The 12,494-nt window shown below is 40.4% G+C and overlaps 1 long non-coding RNA gene across 1 annotated transcript; it reads left to right on the top strand.

Annotated features, from left to right (window-relative positions):
• Positions 1-8,556: 8,556 nt before the first annotated feature.
• Positions 8,557-10,943, top strand: LOC114309741 (uncharacterized). Its single transcript, XR_014344478.1, has 2 exons — positions 8,557-8,913; positions 10,347-10,943. It is a non-coding gene; the product is annotated as an uncharacterized LOC114309741 (long non-coding RNA).
• Positions 10,944-12,494: the final 1,551 nt, after the last annotated feature.

Here is a 12,494-nt window from a genome sequence, read left to right on the forward strand (position 1 = left end):
ACTCAATCAGATCCCATGGCAGACCAGACTAAAGACAACAAGGAAGAAGCGAACCAAGCTATACCGAACCAAGACTCACCAACAAATAAAGACTTGGTACAATTAGATAACGAAGGGCAGACAGCAAGCATGGACCTTGAAGAAAACACCAGCAACATTCTTGACCCCACGACATCATCTGACCCCTCCACTTGCTGGAAGTTGTTTGTTGAAGAGATGTGGAAGCTCTTTGTGGATGGAGCATCCAACCGGCATGGTGCAAGACTTGGCATAGTTCTCATCTCACCAGACGGCTTGGTTGTGGAGCAAGCAATCAACCTTGGCTTCCCAGCATCAAACAACGAAGCGGAGTATGAAGCACTTCTTGCAGGACTCAAATCAGCATTCTACATGAAGGCCACCGAATTAATGGTCTACAGTGACTCACAGCTGGTGGTAAACCAAATTTCTGGCGACTATGAAGCAAAGGATGATAGAATGGCCAAGTACCAAGAATTGGTCAGAACAGAGATCAAGAAATTTGAAGTAGTAAGGATAGAACAGATTGGCAGGGAGGAAAACAGCAGAGCAGACGAACTAGCAGGCTTTGCGTCAATGGCAGATACATCCGTCCCTCACCCACTACTAATTGACTACCTACCAAGGCCAAGCATTGAAGACCCCGAAGTAGAAGAGGTATGTTGCGCTGAATTAGGCCCCTCATGGATAGATCCCATTATACTGTTCTTAAAAGAAGGCATCTTACCGGAAGACAAGAAAGAAGCCAACAAAATTCGAGCAAAATTGCAGCGATGTTGGCTCTCCCCATCCATGGCGTTATACAAAAAGTCATTCTCAGGACTTTATCTGAAGTGTGTCCACCCCAGCAAAATAAAAGCATTCTTGTTCGAAATACACGAAGGGGTGTGCGGAAGCCACCAAGGGGGAAGATCGTTAGCTTACAGAGCCATTTCGCAAGGATACTGGTGGCCATACATGCAAGTTGACTCAGAGAAGTATGTGAAGAAGTGCGAGAAATGTCAGAAGTTCGCACATCAAATACATCAGCCGGCCAGAGAACTCCTACCACTGACCAACCCATGGCCCTTTGCAATGTGGGTCTTGGACATAGTAGGACCACTTCCAACAGCGCCAGGAAACAGAAAGTTCTTTCTCGCAGCAACAGACTACTTCACAAAGTGGGTGGAAGCGGAAGCATTGGCATCAATCAAAGAAAAAGATGTGAAGAAGTTCGTCTGGCAGAATATCGTTACTCGATTCGGCATACCTAAAGCCCTAATATCAGACAACGGCACCCAGTTTGATGGCAGAATCTTTAGAGGCTTTTGTGAAGAATACAAGATCGAATTCTACAATTCTACACCAGCATATCCTCAAGCAAATGGCCAAGCAGAAGCATCAAACAAGGTTGTCTTGGATGGACTGAAGAAAAGGTTGGAGAAGGCAAAAGGCAAATGGGCGGAGGAACTTCCTTATGTTTTATGGGCTTACCGCACCACACCTCGATGATCGACAGGAGAAACACCATTCTCCTTAGCCTACGACATGGAAGTAGTAATCCCACTGGAAGTTGGCCTCCCCACAATTAGAAGCGAAAATTTTGATCCAGACTTAAATGGAGAAGCCATAGCATTGGAGCTCGACCTCGCCAAAGAAAAAAGAGAAAGAGCACTAGTCCACATTGCCCCATATCAACAAGAGTTATCTAGAAAATACAACAAAATAGTGCATCCAAGGCAATTCAAGATCGGAGATTGGGTGCTGCGCAAAGTGATGGGAAACACCCTGGTGCCAGGAGATGGCAAGCTAGGGCCTAATTGGGAAGGTCCTTACAAAGTGGTTGGGTTAGCAGGCAAAGGGGCAGACCACCTAGAAGACAAAGACGACAAAGCAATCCCTAGGCCATGGAACACCGCCAATCTCAAGTTATTTTATTTTTAGCTTTCCTCTTTCAAACATGTGTAATTTTTTCTTTCCTCAATAAAACAAGTCGATTCTTTTCAGCATAGTTGTTTTCTGAAAAAAGTTAGTTTTAGTGATGTTAGGAACATTACAAACATTTTATTCTAAGCTGGCTGGAAAAACCAACTTAGAGGTTGGCTGGATTAAACCAACACTCCTCCTAAGCCCAGGATAAGGATCCAAGCTGCAGGACGTTTGGTCGGAATAACCAAACACTTTACTTTAGGTTGGCTGGAAAAACCAATCTAAAGGTTGGCTGGATTAAACCAACACCCTTCCTAAGCCCAGGATAAGGATCCAGGCTGCAGGACGTTTGGTCGGAATAACCAAACACTTTACTTTAGGTTGGCTGGAAAAACCAAACTAAAGGTTGGCTGGAAAAACCAACACCCTTTCTAAGCCCAGGATAAGGATCCAGGCTGCAGGACGTTTGGTCGGAATAACCAAACACTTTACTTTAGGTTGGCTGGATTAAACCAACACTTGGTACTCTTTAGCCGAAGTAAGGACATCGGCTAAAGAGTGGTTGGCTGGATTAAACCAACTCTTAGTACTCTTTAGCCGAAATAAGGACATCGGTTAAAGAGTGGTTGGCTGGATTAAATCAAACTCTTAGTACTCTTCAGCCGAAGTAAGGACATCGGCTAAAGAGTGGTTGGCTGGATTAAACCAACTCTTAGTACTCTTGAGCCGAAGTAAGGACATCGGCTAAAGAGTGGTTGGCTGGATTAAACCAACTCTTAGTACTCTTTAGCCGAAGTAAGGACATCGGCTAAAAGAGTAGTTGGCTGGATTAAACCAACTATTAGTACTCTTCAGCCGAAGTAAGGACATCGGCTAAAGAGTGGTTGGCTGGATTAAACCAACTCTTAGTACTCTTTAGCCGAAGTAAGGACATCGACTAAAAGAGTGGTTGGCTGGATTAAACCAACTCTTAGTACTCTTTAGCCGAAGTAAGGACATCGGCTAAAGAGTGGTTGGCTGGATTAAACCAACTCTTAGTACTCTTTAGCCGAAGTAAGGACATTGGTTAAAAGAGTGGTTGGCTGGATTAAACTCTAATTACTCTTCAGCCGAAGTAAGGGTATAGGTTGAAGAAAGGTTGACTGGATTAAACCACTCTTGGTACTCTTCAGTCGAAGTACGTATATCGGCTAAAGAGTGGTTGGCTAGTAAGCTCAGTCAGATTGCTCAGCTAAGACCAGAATAAAGTATCTCGGCCGAAAAATATTGTGTTTCGTTCAAGTTGCAGTTAGAAAGCAAGCACAAACAGGAAAGTAAACCGAAATAACAGTTGGAACAAAAGAAGTCATTGAAAAGTCATTACAGTTACAAGCATACAGATCAAACCGAAATAAAAGTTGAACAAAAAAGAAGATGATTCTCATTAATCAAGATTCAAAGCGATTACAAAGGGGGGGCCACAGCCCGGTTACAAGAGCAAAAAACAACAAGAAAAGAAAGTACAGAATCAAGTAAAAAGGTTTTCAAGATCGACTTCAATATCAACTTGAACACCGGTTGCAGATGGAAGAACAGTCTCAGTAGCAACTGGCAGAACGGTGTCAGTCGGCGGCTCAACAGTTAGGTCTTCAACCGTTGGCTCCAACCGAGCTGATTGATCGTTGCCTTGCTCGTTGACTACCGGAGTAACAGTTGGCTCATTTTCTTCATCTTCATCATCTGAACCCTGCAAAAATTGTTGTTGGACAGAAGCAGCATACTCCGCTAGTGAGGTCGGAATGAAATACTGAGGAGCATTGTAGACCTCGGTTTCGGACCCACAGCCGAGCTGCTCCACAGCACTTCTCCAGCCGCACTTGAAAAATAAGTCCTTCGCTCCCTCACATTATGGAATGTAGAGGCCCTCCGCCTCCTTGAAACCTTTGGTGTTGGCACCATCCACCTTCTTCTTCAGTTCAGCGATTTCGGCGTCCTTTTTCCCTTCGAGCTTAACTAGCTCACGAAGGTACTTATCTTTCATCACGATCAACGCCTTCTGTTTGTCAACTTCAGCCGAGGTAACTAGTCTGGTTAGACGAGCTACCTCAGCCACTAGCTCGGTCGTTTTTTGTTGTGATTCCTTCAGTTCGATTTTTTTTTCTTCCACCTCTGCCATGGCCTGCCTAGCCGTTTTCCTGAGCTCCAATACCTTTTGATGGGCAATTTGGCTCTTCTGAAGAGACTGAAATGAATGGAAAGAAATCAATGACAAAACCGAACTGAAAGTTTGAAAAATTTGAGAGACGAGGGGCATCTTACCAGGATCATGGATTTGGTGGCCGATCGGATGGCCCTTAGCTCGGTCAGGTTCTGGTTGTGTTCCATGTCTACTGGAAGGCAAACACTCTTGGCAAGGTTGAATGCCATCAAGTGATCCTTCTCAGCAACCACCGAATCGATATCTTGGATATCTCGGTTCTGAAATTTCAGCTTCGGTACCCACTTGGAGGAGCCAGCCCGGTCAGAAGGCTCCGGTTATGGAATCGGTGGGTGGCTCAGTGGAGGGGTGGTTTCGTCCTCATCCGCTAGACGCTGCTCGGTTGGGGTAGACCGGGTGCGCTTGGATGGGCGTGATGAAGAAGGCTGTTGAGAAGGAAGGGCCACAACGGCCTGTTGCGTTTGGCTTGGTGGCGGTACTTCGGGTCTGTTGGTTTCGGTCAAGAGGGCCCTGACTCTATTTCTCTTGGCCATCTCTTCTTCAGCGGTCAGTGGGATTAGTCTAATTTGTGGCAAGGTTGGGTCTGGTTCGGGGGCGTCCTCAAGCAGAAAGTCTGTTACTCTAGCTTTTCGGCGACCGCTGTAACGGTATGTCGGCTCAAAATTAAGAAGTTTGGCCCAACTTCTTTCTGGAAAACGTAGTGCGGCGCGAAGTATGTTCAGGTTGGGGTAACTATACAAAGATTGAAGATGGGATGAATCTGCATTAAGAAGACTAACTGTTAGTTCGGTTCAGGAGCAGGTAACCGAAATAAAAACAAAGCATGTGAACAAACCGAAGTAATTATACCAGGTGTTCCTTTTTTCCAGTTTATACTTCGGCCTGGGATCTGGGCTTGGTGGTCTTCAAAATTTCGAGATACCCAGAAAAAATCGTCATCGTTTAAGTCCTTATCCGGCGTATCCTTTATTATTTTTTCTCTGTGACGACGTATCCTAAGGTAGTAGACCCAACCGTCATCTTTGGAGCCAATGGAGTATTGGTGGAATATTTCTGCTAGACCGAGGTTAAGACCGGCTCGGCGGTTTAGTTCGGCTATTCCCATTATTATACAGTAAGAATTGGTCGAAAGCTGAGTTGGGCATATTCTGGTTTGTCTTAGGAATTCACAAATCAAGGGTTGAACGGGGAATCTTAGTCCGGTTTTTATTATTGATAGGAGGGTGAAAGGTACATAGCCCTCTTTTCCCTATGGAATGATATCTTGTTCGGCCAGGATAAGTTAGACGTCGTCAGGAATGTTGTAATCCCTTCGGAATTTGGCTAGGCCACCAGGGGTTTTTACCAAAAACCTATACTTCCCCATTTATTTTTTAAGTTATGGATAAATTAGTTCGGTCGCAAAATTGTGCTCAGTAGCTCGGTTGAGCGCGCAGTGGAGTGCCTGGGCAACCTAAGTCTGCAAAGTGGAAAACAAATGGGTTAAGCACAGATCATTGGACCGTGCTACAAAATAAAAGCAAGAATAGGAGTCCTACTTCGGCTATGTGAATGCTACAGGTTCTATCTCGGTTTCAACAAGGTGCTTGGTAGCTCGGATGGATTAGTAGGTAATGTTAGACCGGTTGAGCGCCTAGGGGAAGCTTTCTGAGTTCGGTCTAAAAACTAAGAAAGCTGGTTTAGCCCCAAAGATCTAGATCGGTCGAAATTAAGGTTTCCCAGTATGCTAAGTGCAGACTTAGTTCGGTTGGATACCTCGGCTAAGGTCTATCAAGAAGTGGTTTGACTTATTGAAACTACTAGTACCAACATGGAGTGCTAGTTCGGTTAAGTAGTCTGATAGAATGACATTGACTACAAACTACTTTTTAGTTCGGTTATATGGTAATTGTGGATCAAACTAAATGTTCTGCAAACAGCTTCATGAAGTTTATGGGGTTTTTATGAAGTTTTTTCCTAGAAAGCGCAAGGTAGAGCAAGAAAATATGTTTTGCAAAAACAGAAACAGTGTGCCAAGAATGAAAAAAAGCAAATGCAAAGACCACAAAGGCAAAACAGGTTTGAAAAACTTACCAGGTGAAGAGAAGGAAATGGAAGGAGAAAATAGCAGCGAGCACGAGCTTCAAAGTTGCAAAGGATGGAGAACAATGGAGGCAAAAGGAGAGAAGAAAGAGTGAATGGTGTAAGTGATTCAGAAACAAAGGGTTGTTTTGTGGAAAGAGAAGGGACAAAAGGCGGGAACTGTTCAAATTATGCGAAGTACGAGGGCGGCGTGACAGCTGCAATAGGCCAATAAGGGCGTGCCACGTGTCATGGGAAGGAGAAACGATTCAGTTACTGTGATTGAAGAGACGTTTTTACCGAACAAGCAGAGCCCGATGTGGAATGAGCTGGGCTGGATAGGCTAAAAGATTTTAGCTTGGCTGGAAAAGCTAAAGGGCTTGAGCTCGGTTGGAAAAGCTAAAGGGTTTTAAGCTCGGCTGAAAAGGCTTAAAAACCTTAGCCCGGCTGGTTAAACAAGTAATCCCTATCATGCTATGCAGATGGAATTAAAGGGCAATTGAGAGGGTAATTTATATGGAAATTAGGCCGAGCTACGTAAATAGGCCGTTGTGGGCCTTAGGGCGAAGGATGAGTAAAAAAGCCGTTAAAGTTACTCCGGTCCCAAAGAGGTTAGCCCGGTCACCATACTAAAATCTTATATCGGTTAAGGCGCAGTATGGTTAGTTTGGTCTAAAAACCTTGCTAGAAGTTAGATCGGTTTAGACTTAACACTGTTGACATAGGAGGAACTGGGGTAAGAACATTGAAGGTAGAACCGAACTAAAGATAGCTCGGTCTACTCTGTGGCTCGGCGTGATCATGATTACTTCGGTCATATTGGAGTTCGGTCATGGTAAAAACCATCTCACTTGGTTTAAGCAGTGAGGGGGGTGTTGAAGGATAAGCATTATCTTTCAGGAGTATGAATCCTAGGAGGACTCTACATGGATGAGTAAGAGTCCTACTTTGATTGTGCCACACGGAACCTATAAAAGCTCACAAACATCACCTATGGAGAGGTGACACACAACTTTGATTCTTGAATACACAGAGCTTTTGTCTTTGTCCATTTTTCTGACTTAGGCATCGGAGGGGTTTCCGGCACACACCCGCCGGCTAGCTCACGTTTGTGTTTTCAGGGAATAAAGCGACGACGTTAGGAGGAGCGCAGACTTGATCAACAGGATTATACGAGAAGAATTATTTCTTTCTCGTACAATTTCCATATTATTTTTTGTGATAGCTTCATCTTCACAGCGCTGCCATTTATGTATTCTGATATTGGCATATGTATTTATGATTTATGAATTTGTACCTTTATATGCAATGGAAAAGGAAATTGAATTTCACGTGTGTAAGCATACTGAACCACCATGATGAACTGTGTTCTGTCTTTGATCTATTATAAACCACTGGCACTGTCTATTTGACAGGCTTGTGAGGTGTGGTTTCTCAGAATGTTCCATTGAATCCATACCAGAAGAAAAGAGGAGAAAGGTCAATCTATCCTGTGGTTCCAAGTATTATGGCCCCGTTTGGTGTAGCTGTTGGATTATAGATTTAAGTTGCTGAGTAGTGTTTGTTAAATAAGCTGTGAAATAGCTTTTTCAATTAATTTTTATTTTTTGTTTGTTTACATTTCTCATAAAAATAATAATAATAATCTATAGTCCATTTGAGTCTTTTTCTATTTTAAAAAAAATAAAAAATAAAAAAAATTAAGAGTATCACCATAAATTAACATGTCAACAGCTGAAGCTGATAATCAGAAGCAAGGGGTGAGCAGCTTCTCAGAATCAGCTTTTTTGAGTTAAAATAAGCTGTTAGAATCAGAAGCTGTTTGAAATAAGTTTAACCAAACAGTCCAAAATAACTTTTTCAAAGCTAAAAGCCATAAGTTGGCTCTAAAAAGCTGAAACAAACACCCCCTATATGAAGCAACTACAACCCGACATGAGTGGAATTAGTATTTGATCGAATGTTCCTTGATGATGCAACAGCAGGATCAATTTACATCATCCACATAATACCTATGATCAAATTTTTGAGCTCAATGTTTAACCATCTCAATTTCCGCTTAAATTTATTTATTTTTGTTGTAGCAGTTGTTCTAAGGCGGACTTTGTTAGAGATTGATTTAATTATTTTGTTAAGATAATAGAAAGTACCTGTTTGTGTTAAGGACTTCAAGTCCTGTTTTTTTGTTTTTTTAATGTAAACTCTTTCACCTTGTACATTTATGCCTCCCTTGCTATGAGCAGGGCATCCATTTCAATGTCTAATGGTCCAACTGTGATTAAATATTGTAAGGCAAACGACGAAGGAGTAGGGATGACAATTTCTATCCCGTCCCATGCTCATAAAGAATTGAATGAAGTGGGGTTTTGCTTCTCTCAAACCGTTCGTCTTTTCATATATATATATATATATATTAATTTAAGAAAAAATGCTCCGGACCCCTAGTCTGGCTGACCCCACGCACCCCCATCTGATGTGGAAAGTCACGTGATATGCACGTGTGTCATAGACCCCATTTGAGAATTCAAAATCTTTCCCAAACACAGACAGATCTCTCGGCCTCTTCCTCCAAAACCTTGACTCCGACGATCGAGAGGGCAATAGCTCCTTTCATTCACTCCGATGCCCGACTCCCTCCTTCCCTTGACTCCGACGCCAGACTCCCGACATCGGACTCCCAACTCTCTCTGTCTCTATTTCCCTCTCGTCTGACCAAGGACGATTAAGAGGTAAACCTCCCGACTCTCGACTCAGACTGTCTCTTTTTCCCTCTCATCCGACGAAGTAGGATTAAGACATATAGCCACTTATATATATATATATATATATATCTGGGTGGGTGTATATATATATATATCTTTGCTTATATATATCTCTGTGTATATGTATTTAGGTCTGTGTATATATGTATCTGTGTATGTTGAGTAAGAAATTGGGTTGAAAGTTTGGATTTAGGGTTGTTGATTTGGGAATTGAGTTTGGGCTTTTGATTTGTTTATCAGATTGGCCTTTTGATTTGGAGTTTTACCATGCCTACAACATGCTCGATGAAATTCCTCAATCAAATCAAAAAGTCCTAACTCGACTCAGACTGTCTTTCTTTCCTTCTCACATTATGATCATTGATTCCAGCTATAATTATTTGTAGGGAATTATAGTTTTAATTTTTTTTGATAGGTTGTGAAAAACCAATCCATTCATCTCATTGTTAACATAGATAGACTTGGGTTATCTGAGCATATATGTAAGCATAGACAGACAGATACCTCATTTTTAGTATTGAAGTTTACATATATGTAACTTAGAGGTTTATCTGAGAATCAAACCAGAAGATTGAAATTAAGATATATTTATTTATATCAAACTTACCTTGTTGAAATAGGGTATTCTTGAAGCATTTTTGCTTCATTGGGAGTAATCACAGAGGGAGGGATGTCATAAATTTCCGTAGACTTCACATCATTTGGATCAACAACTATTATCCTAACTCTACCTCCATTACTTACAACACTTCCCATAGTTGCTTTATCATCATTCCAGCTCCCCATGGTATAGATCACAATCTTTCCTTGAATTAAAACAGTATCAAGTGAATTTCTGCTTTCTTGAAGTCTGAGGATTGAATACAGGGAAAATGAAATCCATAAAATTGTTGAATACAGGGAAAATTGTTGAATACAGGGAAGAGGAATTGTTAAAACAGTATCATGTGAATCAAAATTGTGATTTGAAGAGGAATTGTTTCATGTACTGCTTATAAATTTGTGAGTTAAGATTAACTCATTTTCAACATAAACAAACAAGTGATACAACGAAATCCATATGTATATAAATTGTTATAAATAAAAAAAATCAATTATTTCACCTTGTTGCTAGTGTTAACCTTTGTGATAAAAAAAAAATCAATCATGTGAATCAAAACCTTTGTCATATAAATTTAGCCTTTTAGATTATTTATAACTTGTGGCTAGTGTTAACCTTTGTCATAGTATTATTTGTTCATAGTATTATTTTTTCATAACTCTTTAGAGTTTTAATAAAGTTTAACCCTTCATCAGCTAATAGCAGTGGCTAGTGTTAACCTTTATAACTTGCAGCAGTTTATTAACTTACTATAGCAGTTTATTAACCTTTATAACTTGCTATTTCTCCCTTTTTGCAGATGTCAAGTTCAAGTGTCAATGACAGTAGCTCAAATTGGTTGACACACGTCAACAAAAATTGTCAGAGATGTAATAAGAAGGCCACTACTTGAATTTCTGAGACCGATAGAAACAAAAACAAGTTATTCTACTCTTCTAATGATTGTGGTGGTTTTGTTAAATGGTGCTTGCCTATGAATTCAGAATGTAGAGGTCATGAAATTCCAAGAGAAGAAGTGCTAACTGTTGGCGAACAAGTTTGATGTATGATCGAACAATTTCAAGCTATGACCGAACAACAAAGAGATATGACATAACAACTTCGAATTCATAGCGCAAAAATGCAAAATTTGATATATATATATATATATATATTGTTTGTGTTGCTTGTAATTGGTGCCTAAACACTTATGAAGATGTAATAATATATATATAAACACATATATGCAAGTTAGAAGTAGAAGTAGACGTAAATGTACAAGTAGAAGTATAGTGAATACTCTTGTATGGTACTGTGATGTTTTAGAGAAAGTTATGTTTTGTTGTGTATTGAAACCTAATTATTGTACCTGTTTTGTTGTGAGTGGAATAGAAAATGACTTGTTTAAACTTGTACACTTTTTTGAATACTCATTGAATAGACATTGTTGAATACAGAGAAAATGTTGAATACACATGGTTGAATACAAGGAAACTATTAAATACACATTGTTGAATACAAGGAAAATATTGAATACACATTGTTGAATACAGGGAAACTATTGAATAAACATTGTTGAATACAGAAAAAATGTTGAATACGCATGGCTGAATACAAGGAAACTATTGAATACACATTGTTGAATACAGGGAAAATGCTGAATACACATGGTTGAATACAGGGAAACTACTGAATACAACCATTGAATGAAAGTTCCTAGACACCCCAATCCCTGCATGATCATTAATTTCTAATCTTCTCTTCACAGGAGTAAGAATTTTCTTATTCATTGCAAAATTACGTGAGCCGATGGGAATCAAATCATGATTATGCTCAAGGTTAACTATGATTAGTTTATATCTCCCATCCTTTTGTACGCTGCCTCGTACCCTTGCTTTGTAATCAATTTTTGTGGACAAAGATGGCTTCAGAGGGTTGACTTCTGATTTTTTTTTTCTCTCCCCCGCTCGAGAACATTCAATTGCAAAGTTTTTTAATTGCCCATCATCTCTAAAATGTTTTGCTCTAGAAAATCCAACATGCTTAGCATATTTGCCATAAAATGTGTACACTTCTTCCTTTGAGCTAAAACACATACCTTTCTTAAGTTCTTCAACTTCTTCACCCTTATTTACTGAAGGATTGTCACCAACATTTGAATCAACCTCTATTTTTCCACTTTGCATAATGAAATAACAATTAAATGATTTCAGAATGATTATATAACACAATGCCCAAACAAATACAATGAATCAGTTCCCTAACACAATACCCAAATTGAGGACAAATACTGATTTGAACAAATATTAAAAAATGGAACTAATTTCAACAAATATTATATGACTATCCCCAAAGTGTATGAACAAATATCAGCAAATTGAGATTATGTGACTATCCCCAACCCCTTATCACATAATATTTGTTCAAATTGATTTTTAGGGAATGTCCAAATTGAGTCACTTGGGGTTGGGGATAGTCATATATGGAACTGGTTTTTTAGGGAAATCTTGTAGGAAGTCAATGAAATTGATTTTTTACCTCATAAACTGCTATAGGAAGTTATGTTTTGTTTAACTACTACTACTGATTTCTTACTTGGAGAGCTGGGGGAAAAGGTTTACTTCATATACTACCGATCCACAGTACGTGCGAGACAGAGATAGAGACGAAGAGCCAGACACAGACACGCAGTCGAAAATTGAGGATAGCGACAGACAGAGATGCAACCAAAGATTACATCTACCTCAGTCGCAAGATCATTTGGATTGTGTACATGGGAAAAGCCAGAGTTTGGGTGGACAAAATTGAATACCGATGGATCTATAGGTCGAGATAATGCTAGCTTTGGTGGTTTGCTTTGCGATTACAATGGCCATCGTCGACGGCGGAGAGCTACGGTGGAGGAAGAGGATGGCAGAGAGCTATGGCGGCGACAGACGAGGGAAGATGATTTTGGGTTTGGGCTCCC

The sequence above is a fragment of the Camellia sinensis genome, chromosome 1 (assembly GCF_055761805.1).
Source record: "Camellia sinensis isolate YWXY chromosome 1, ASM5576180v1, whole genome shotgun sequence".
NCBI lineage: Eukaryota > Viridiplantae > Streptophyta > Magnoliopsida > Ericales > Theaceae > Camellia > Camellia sinensis.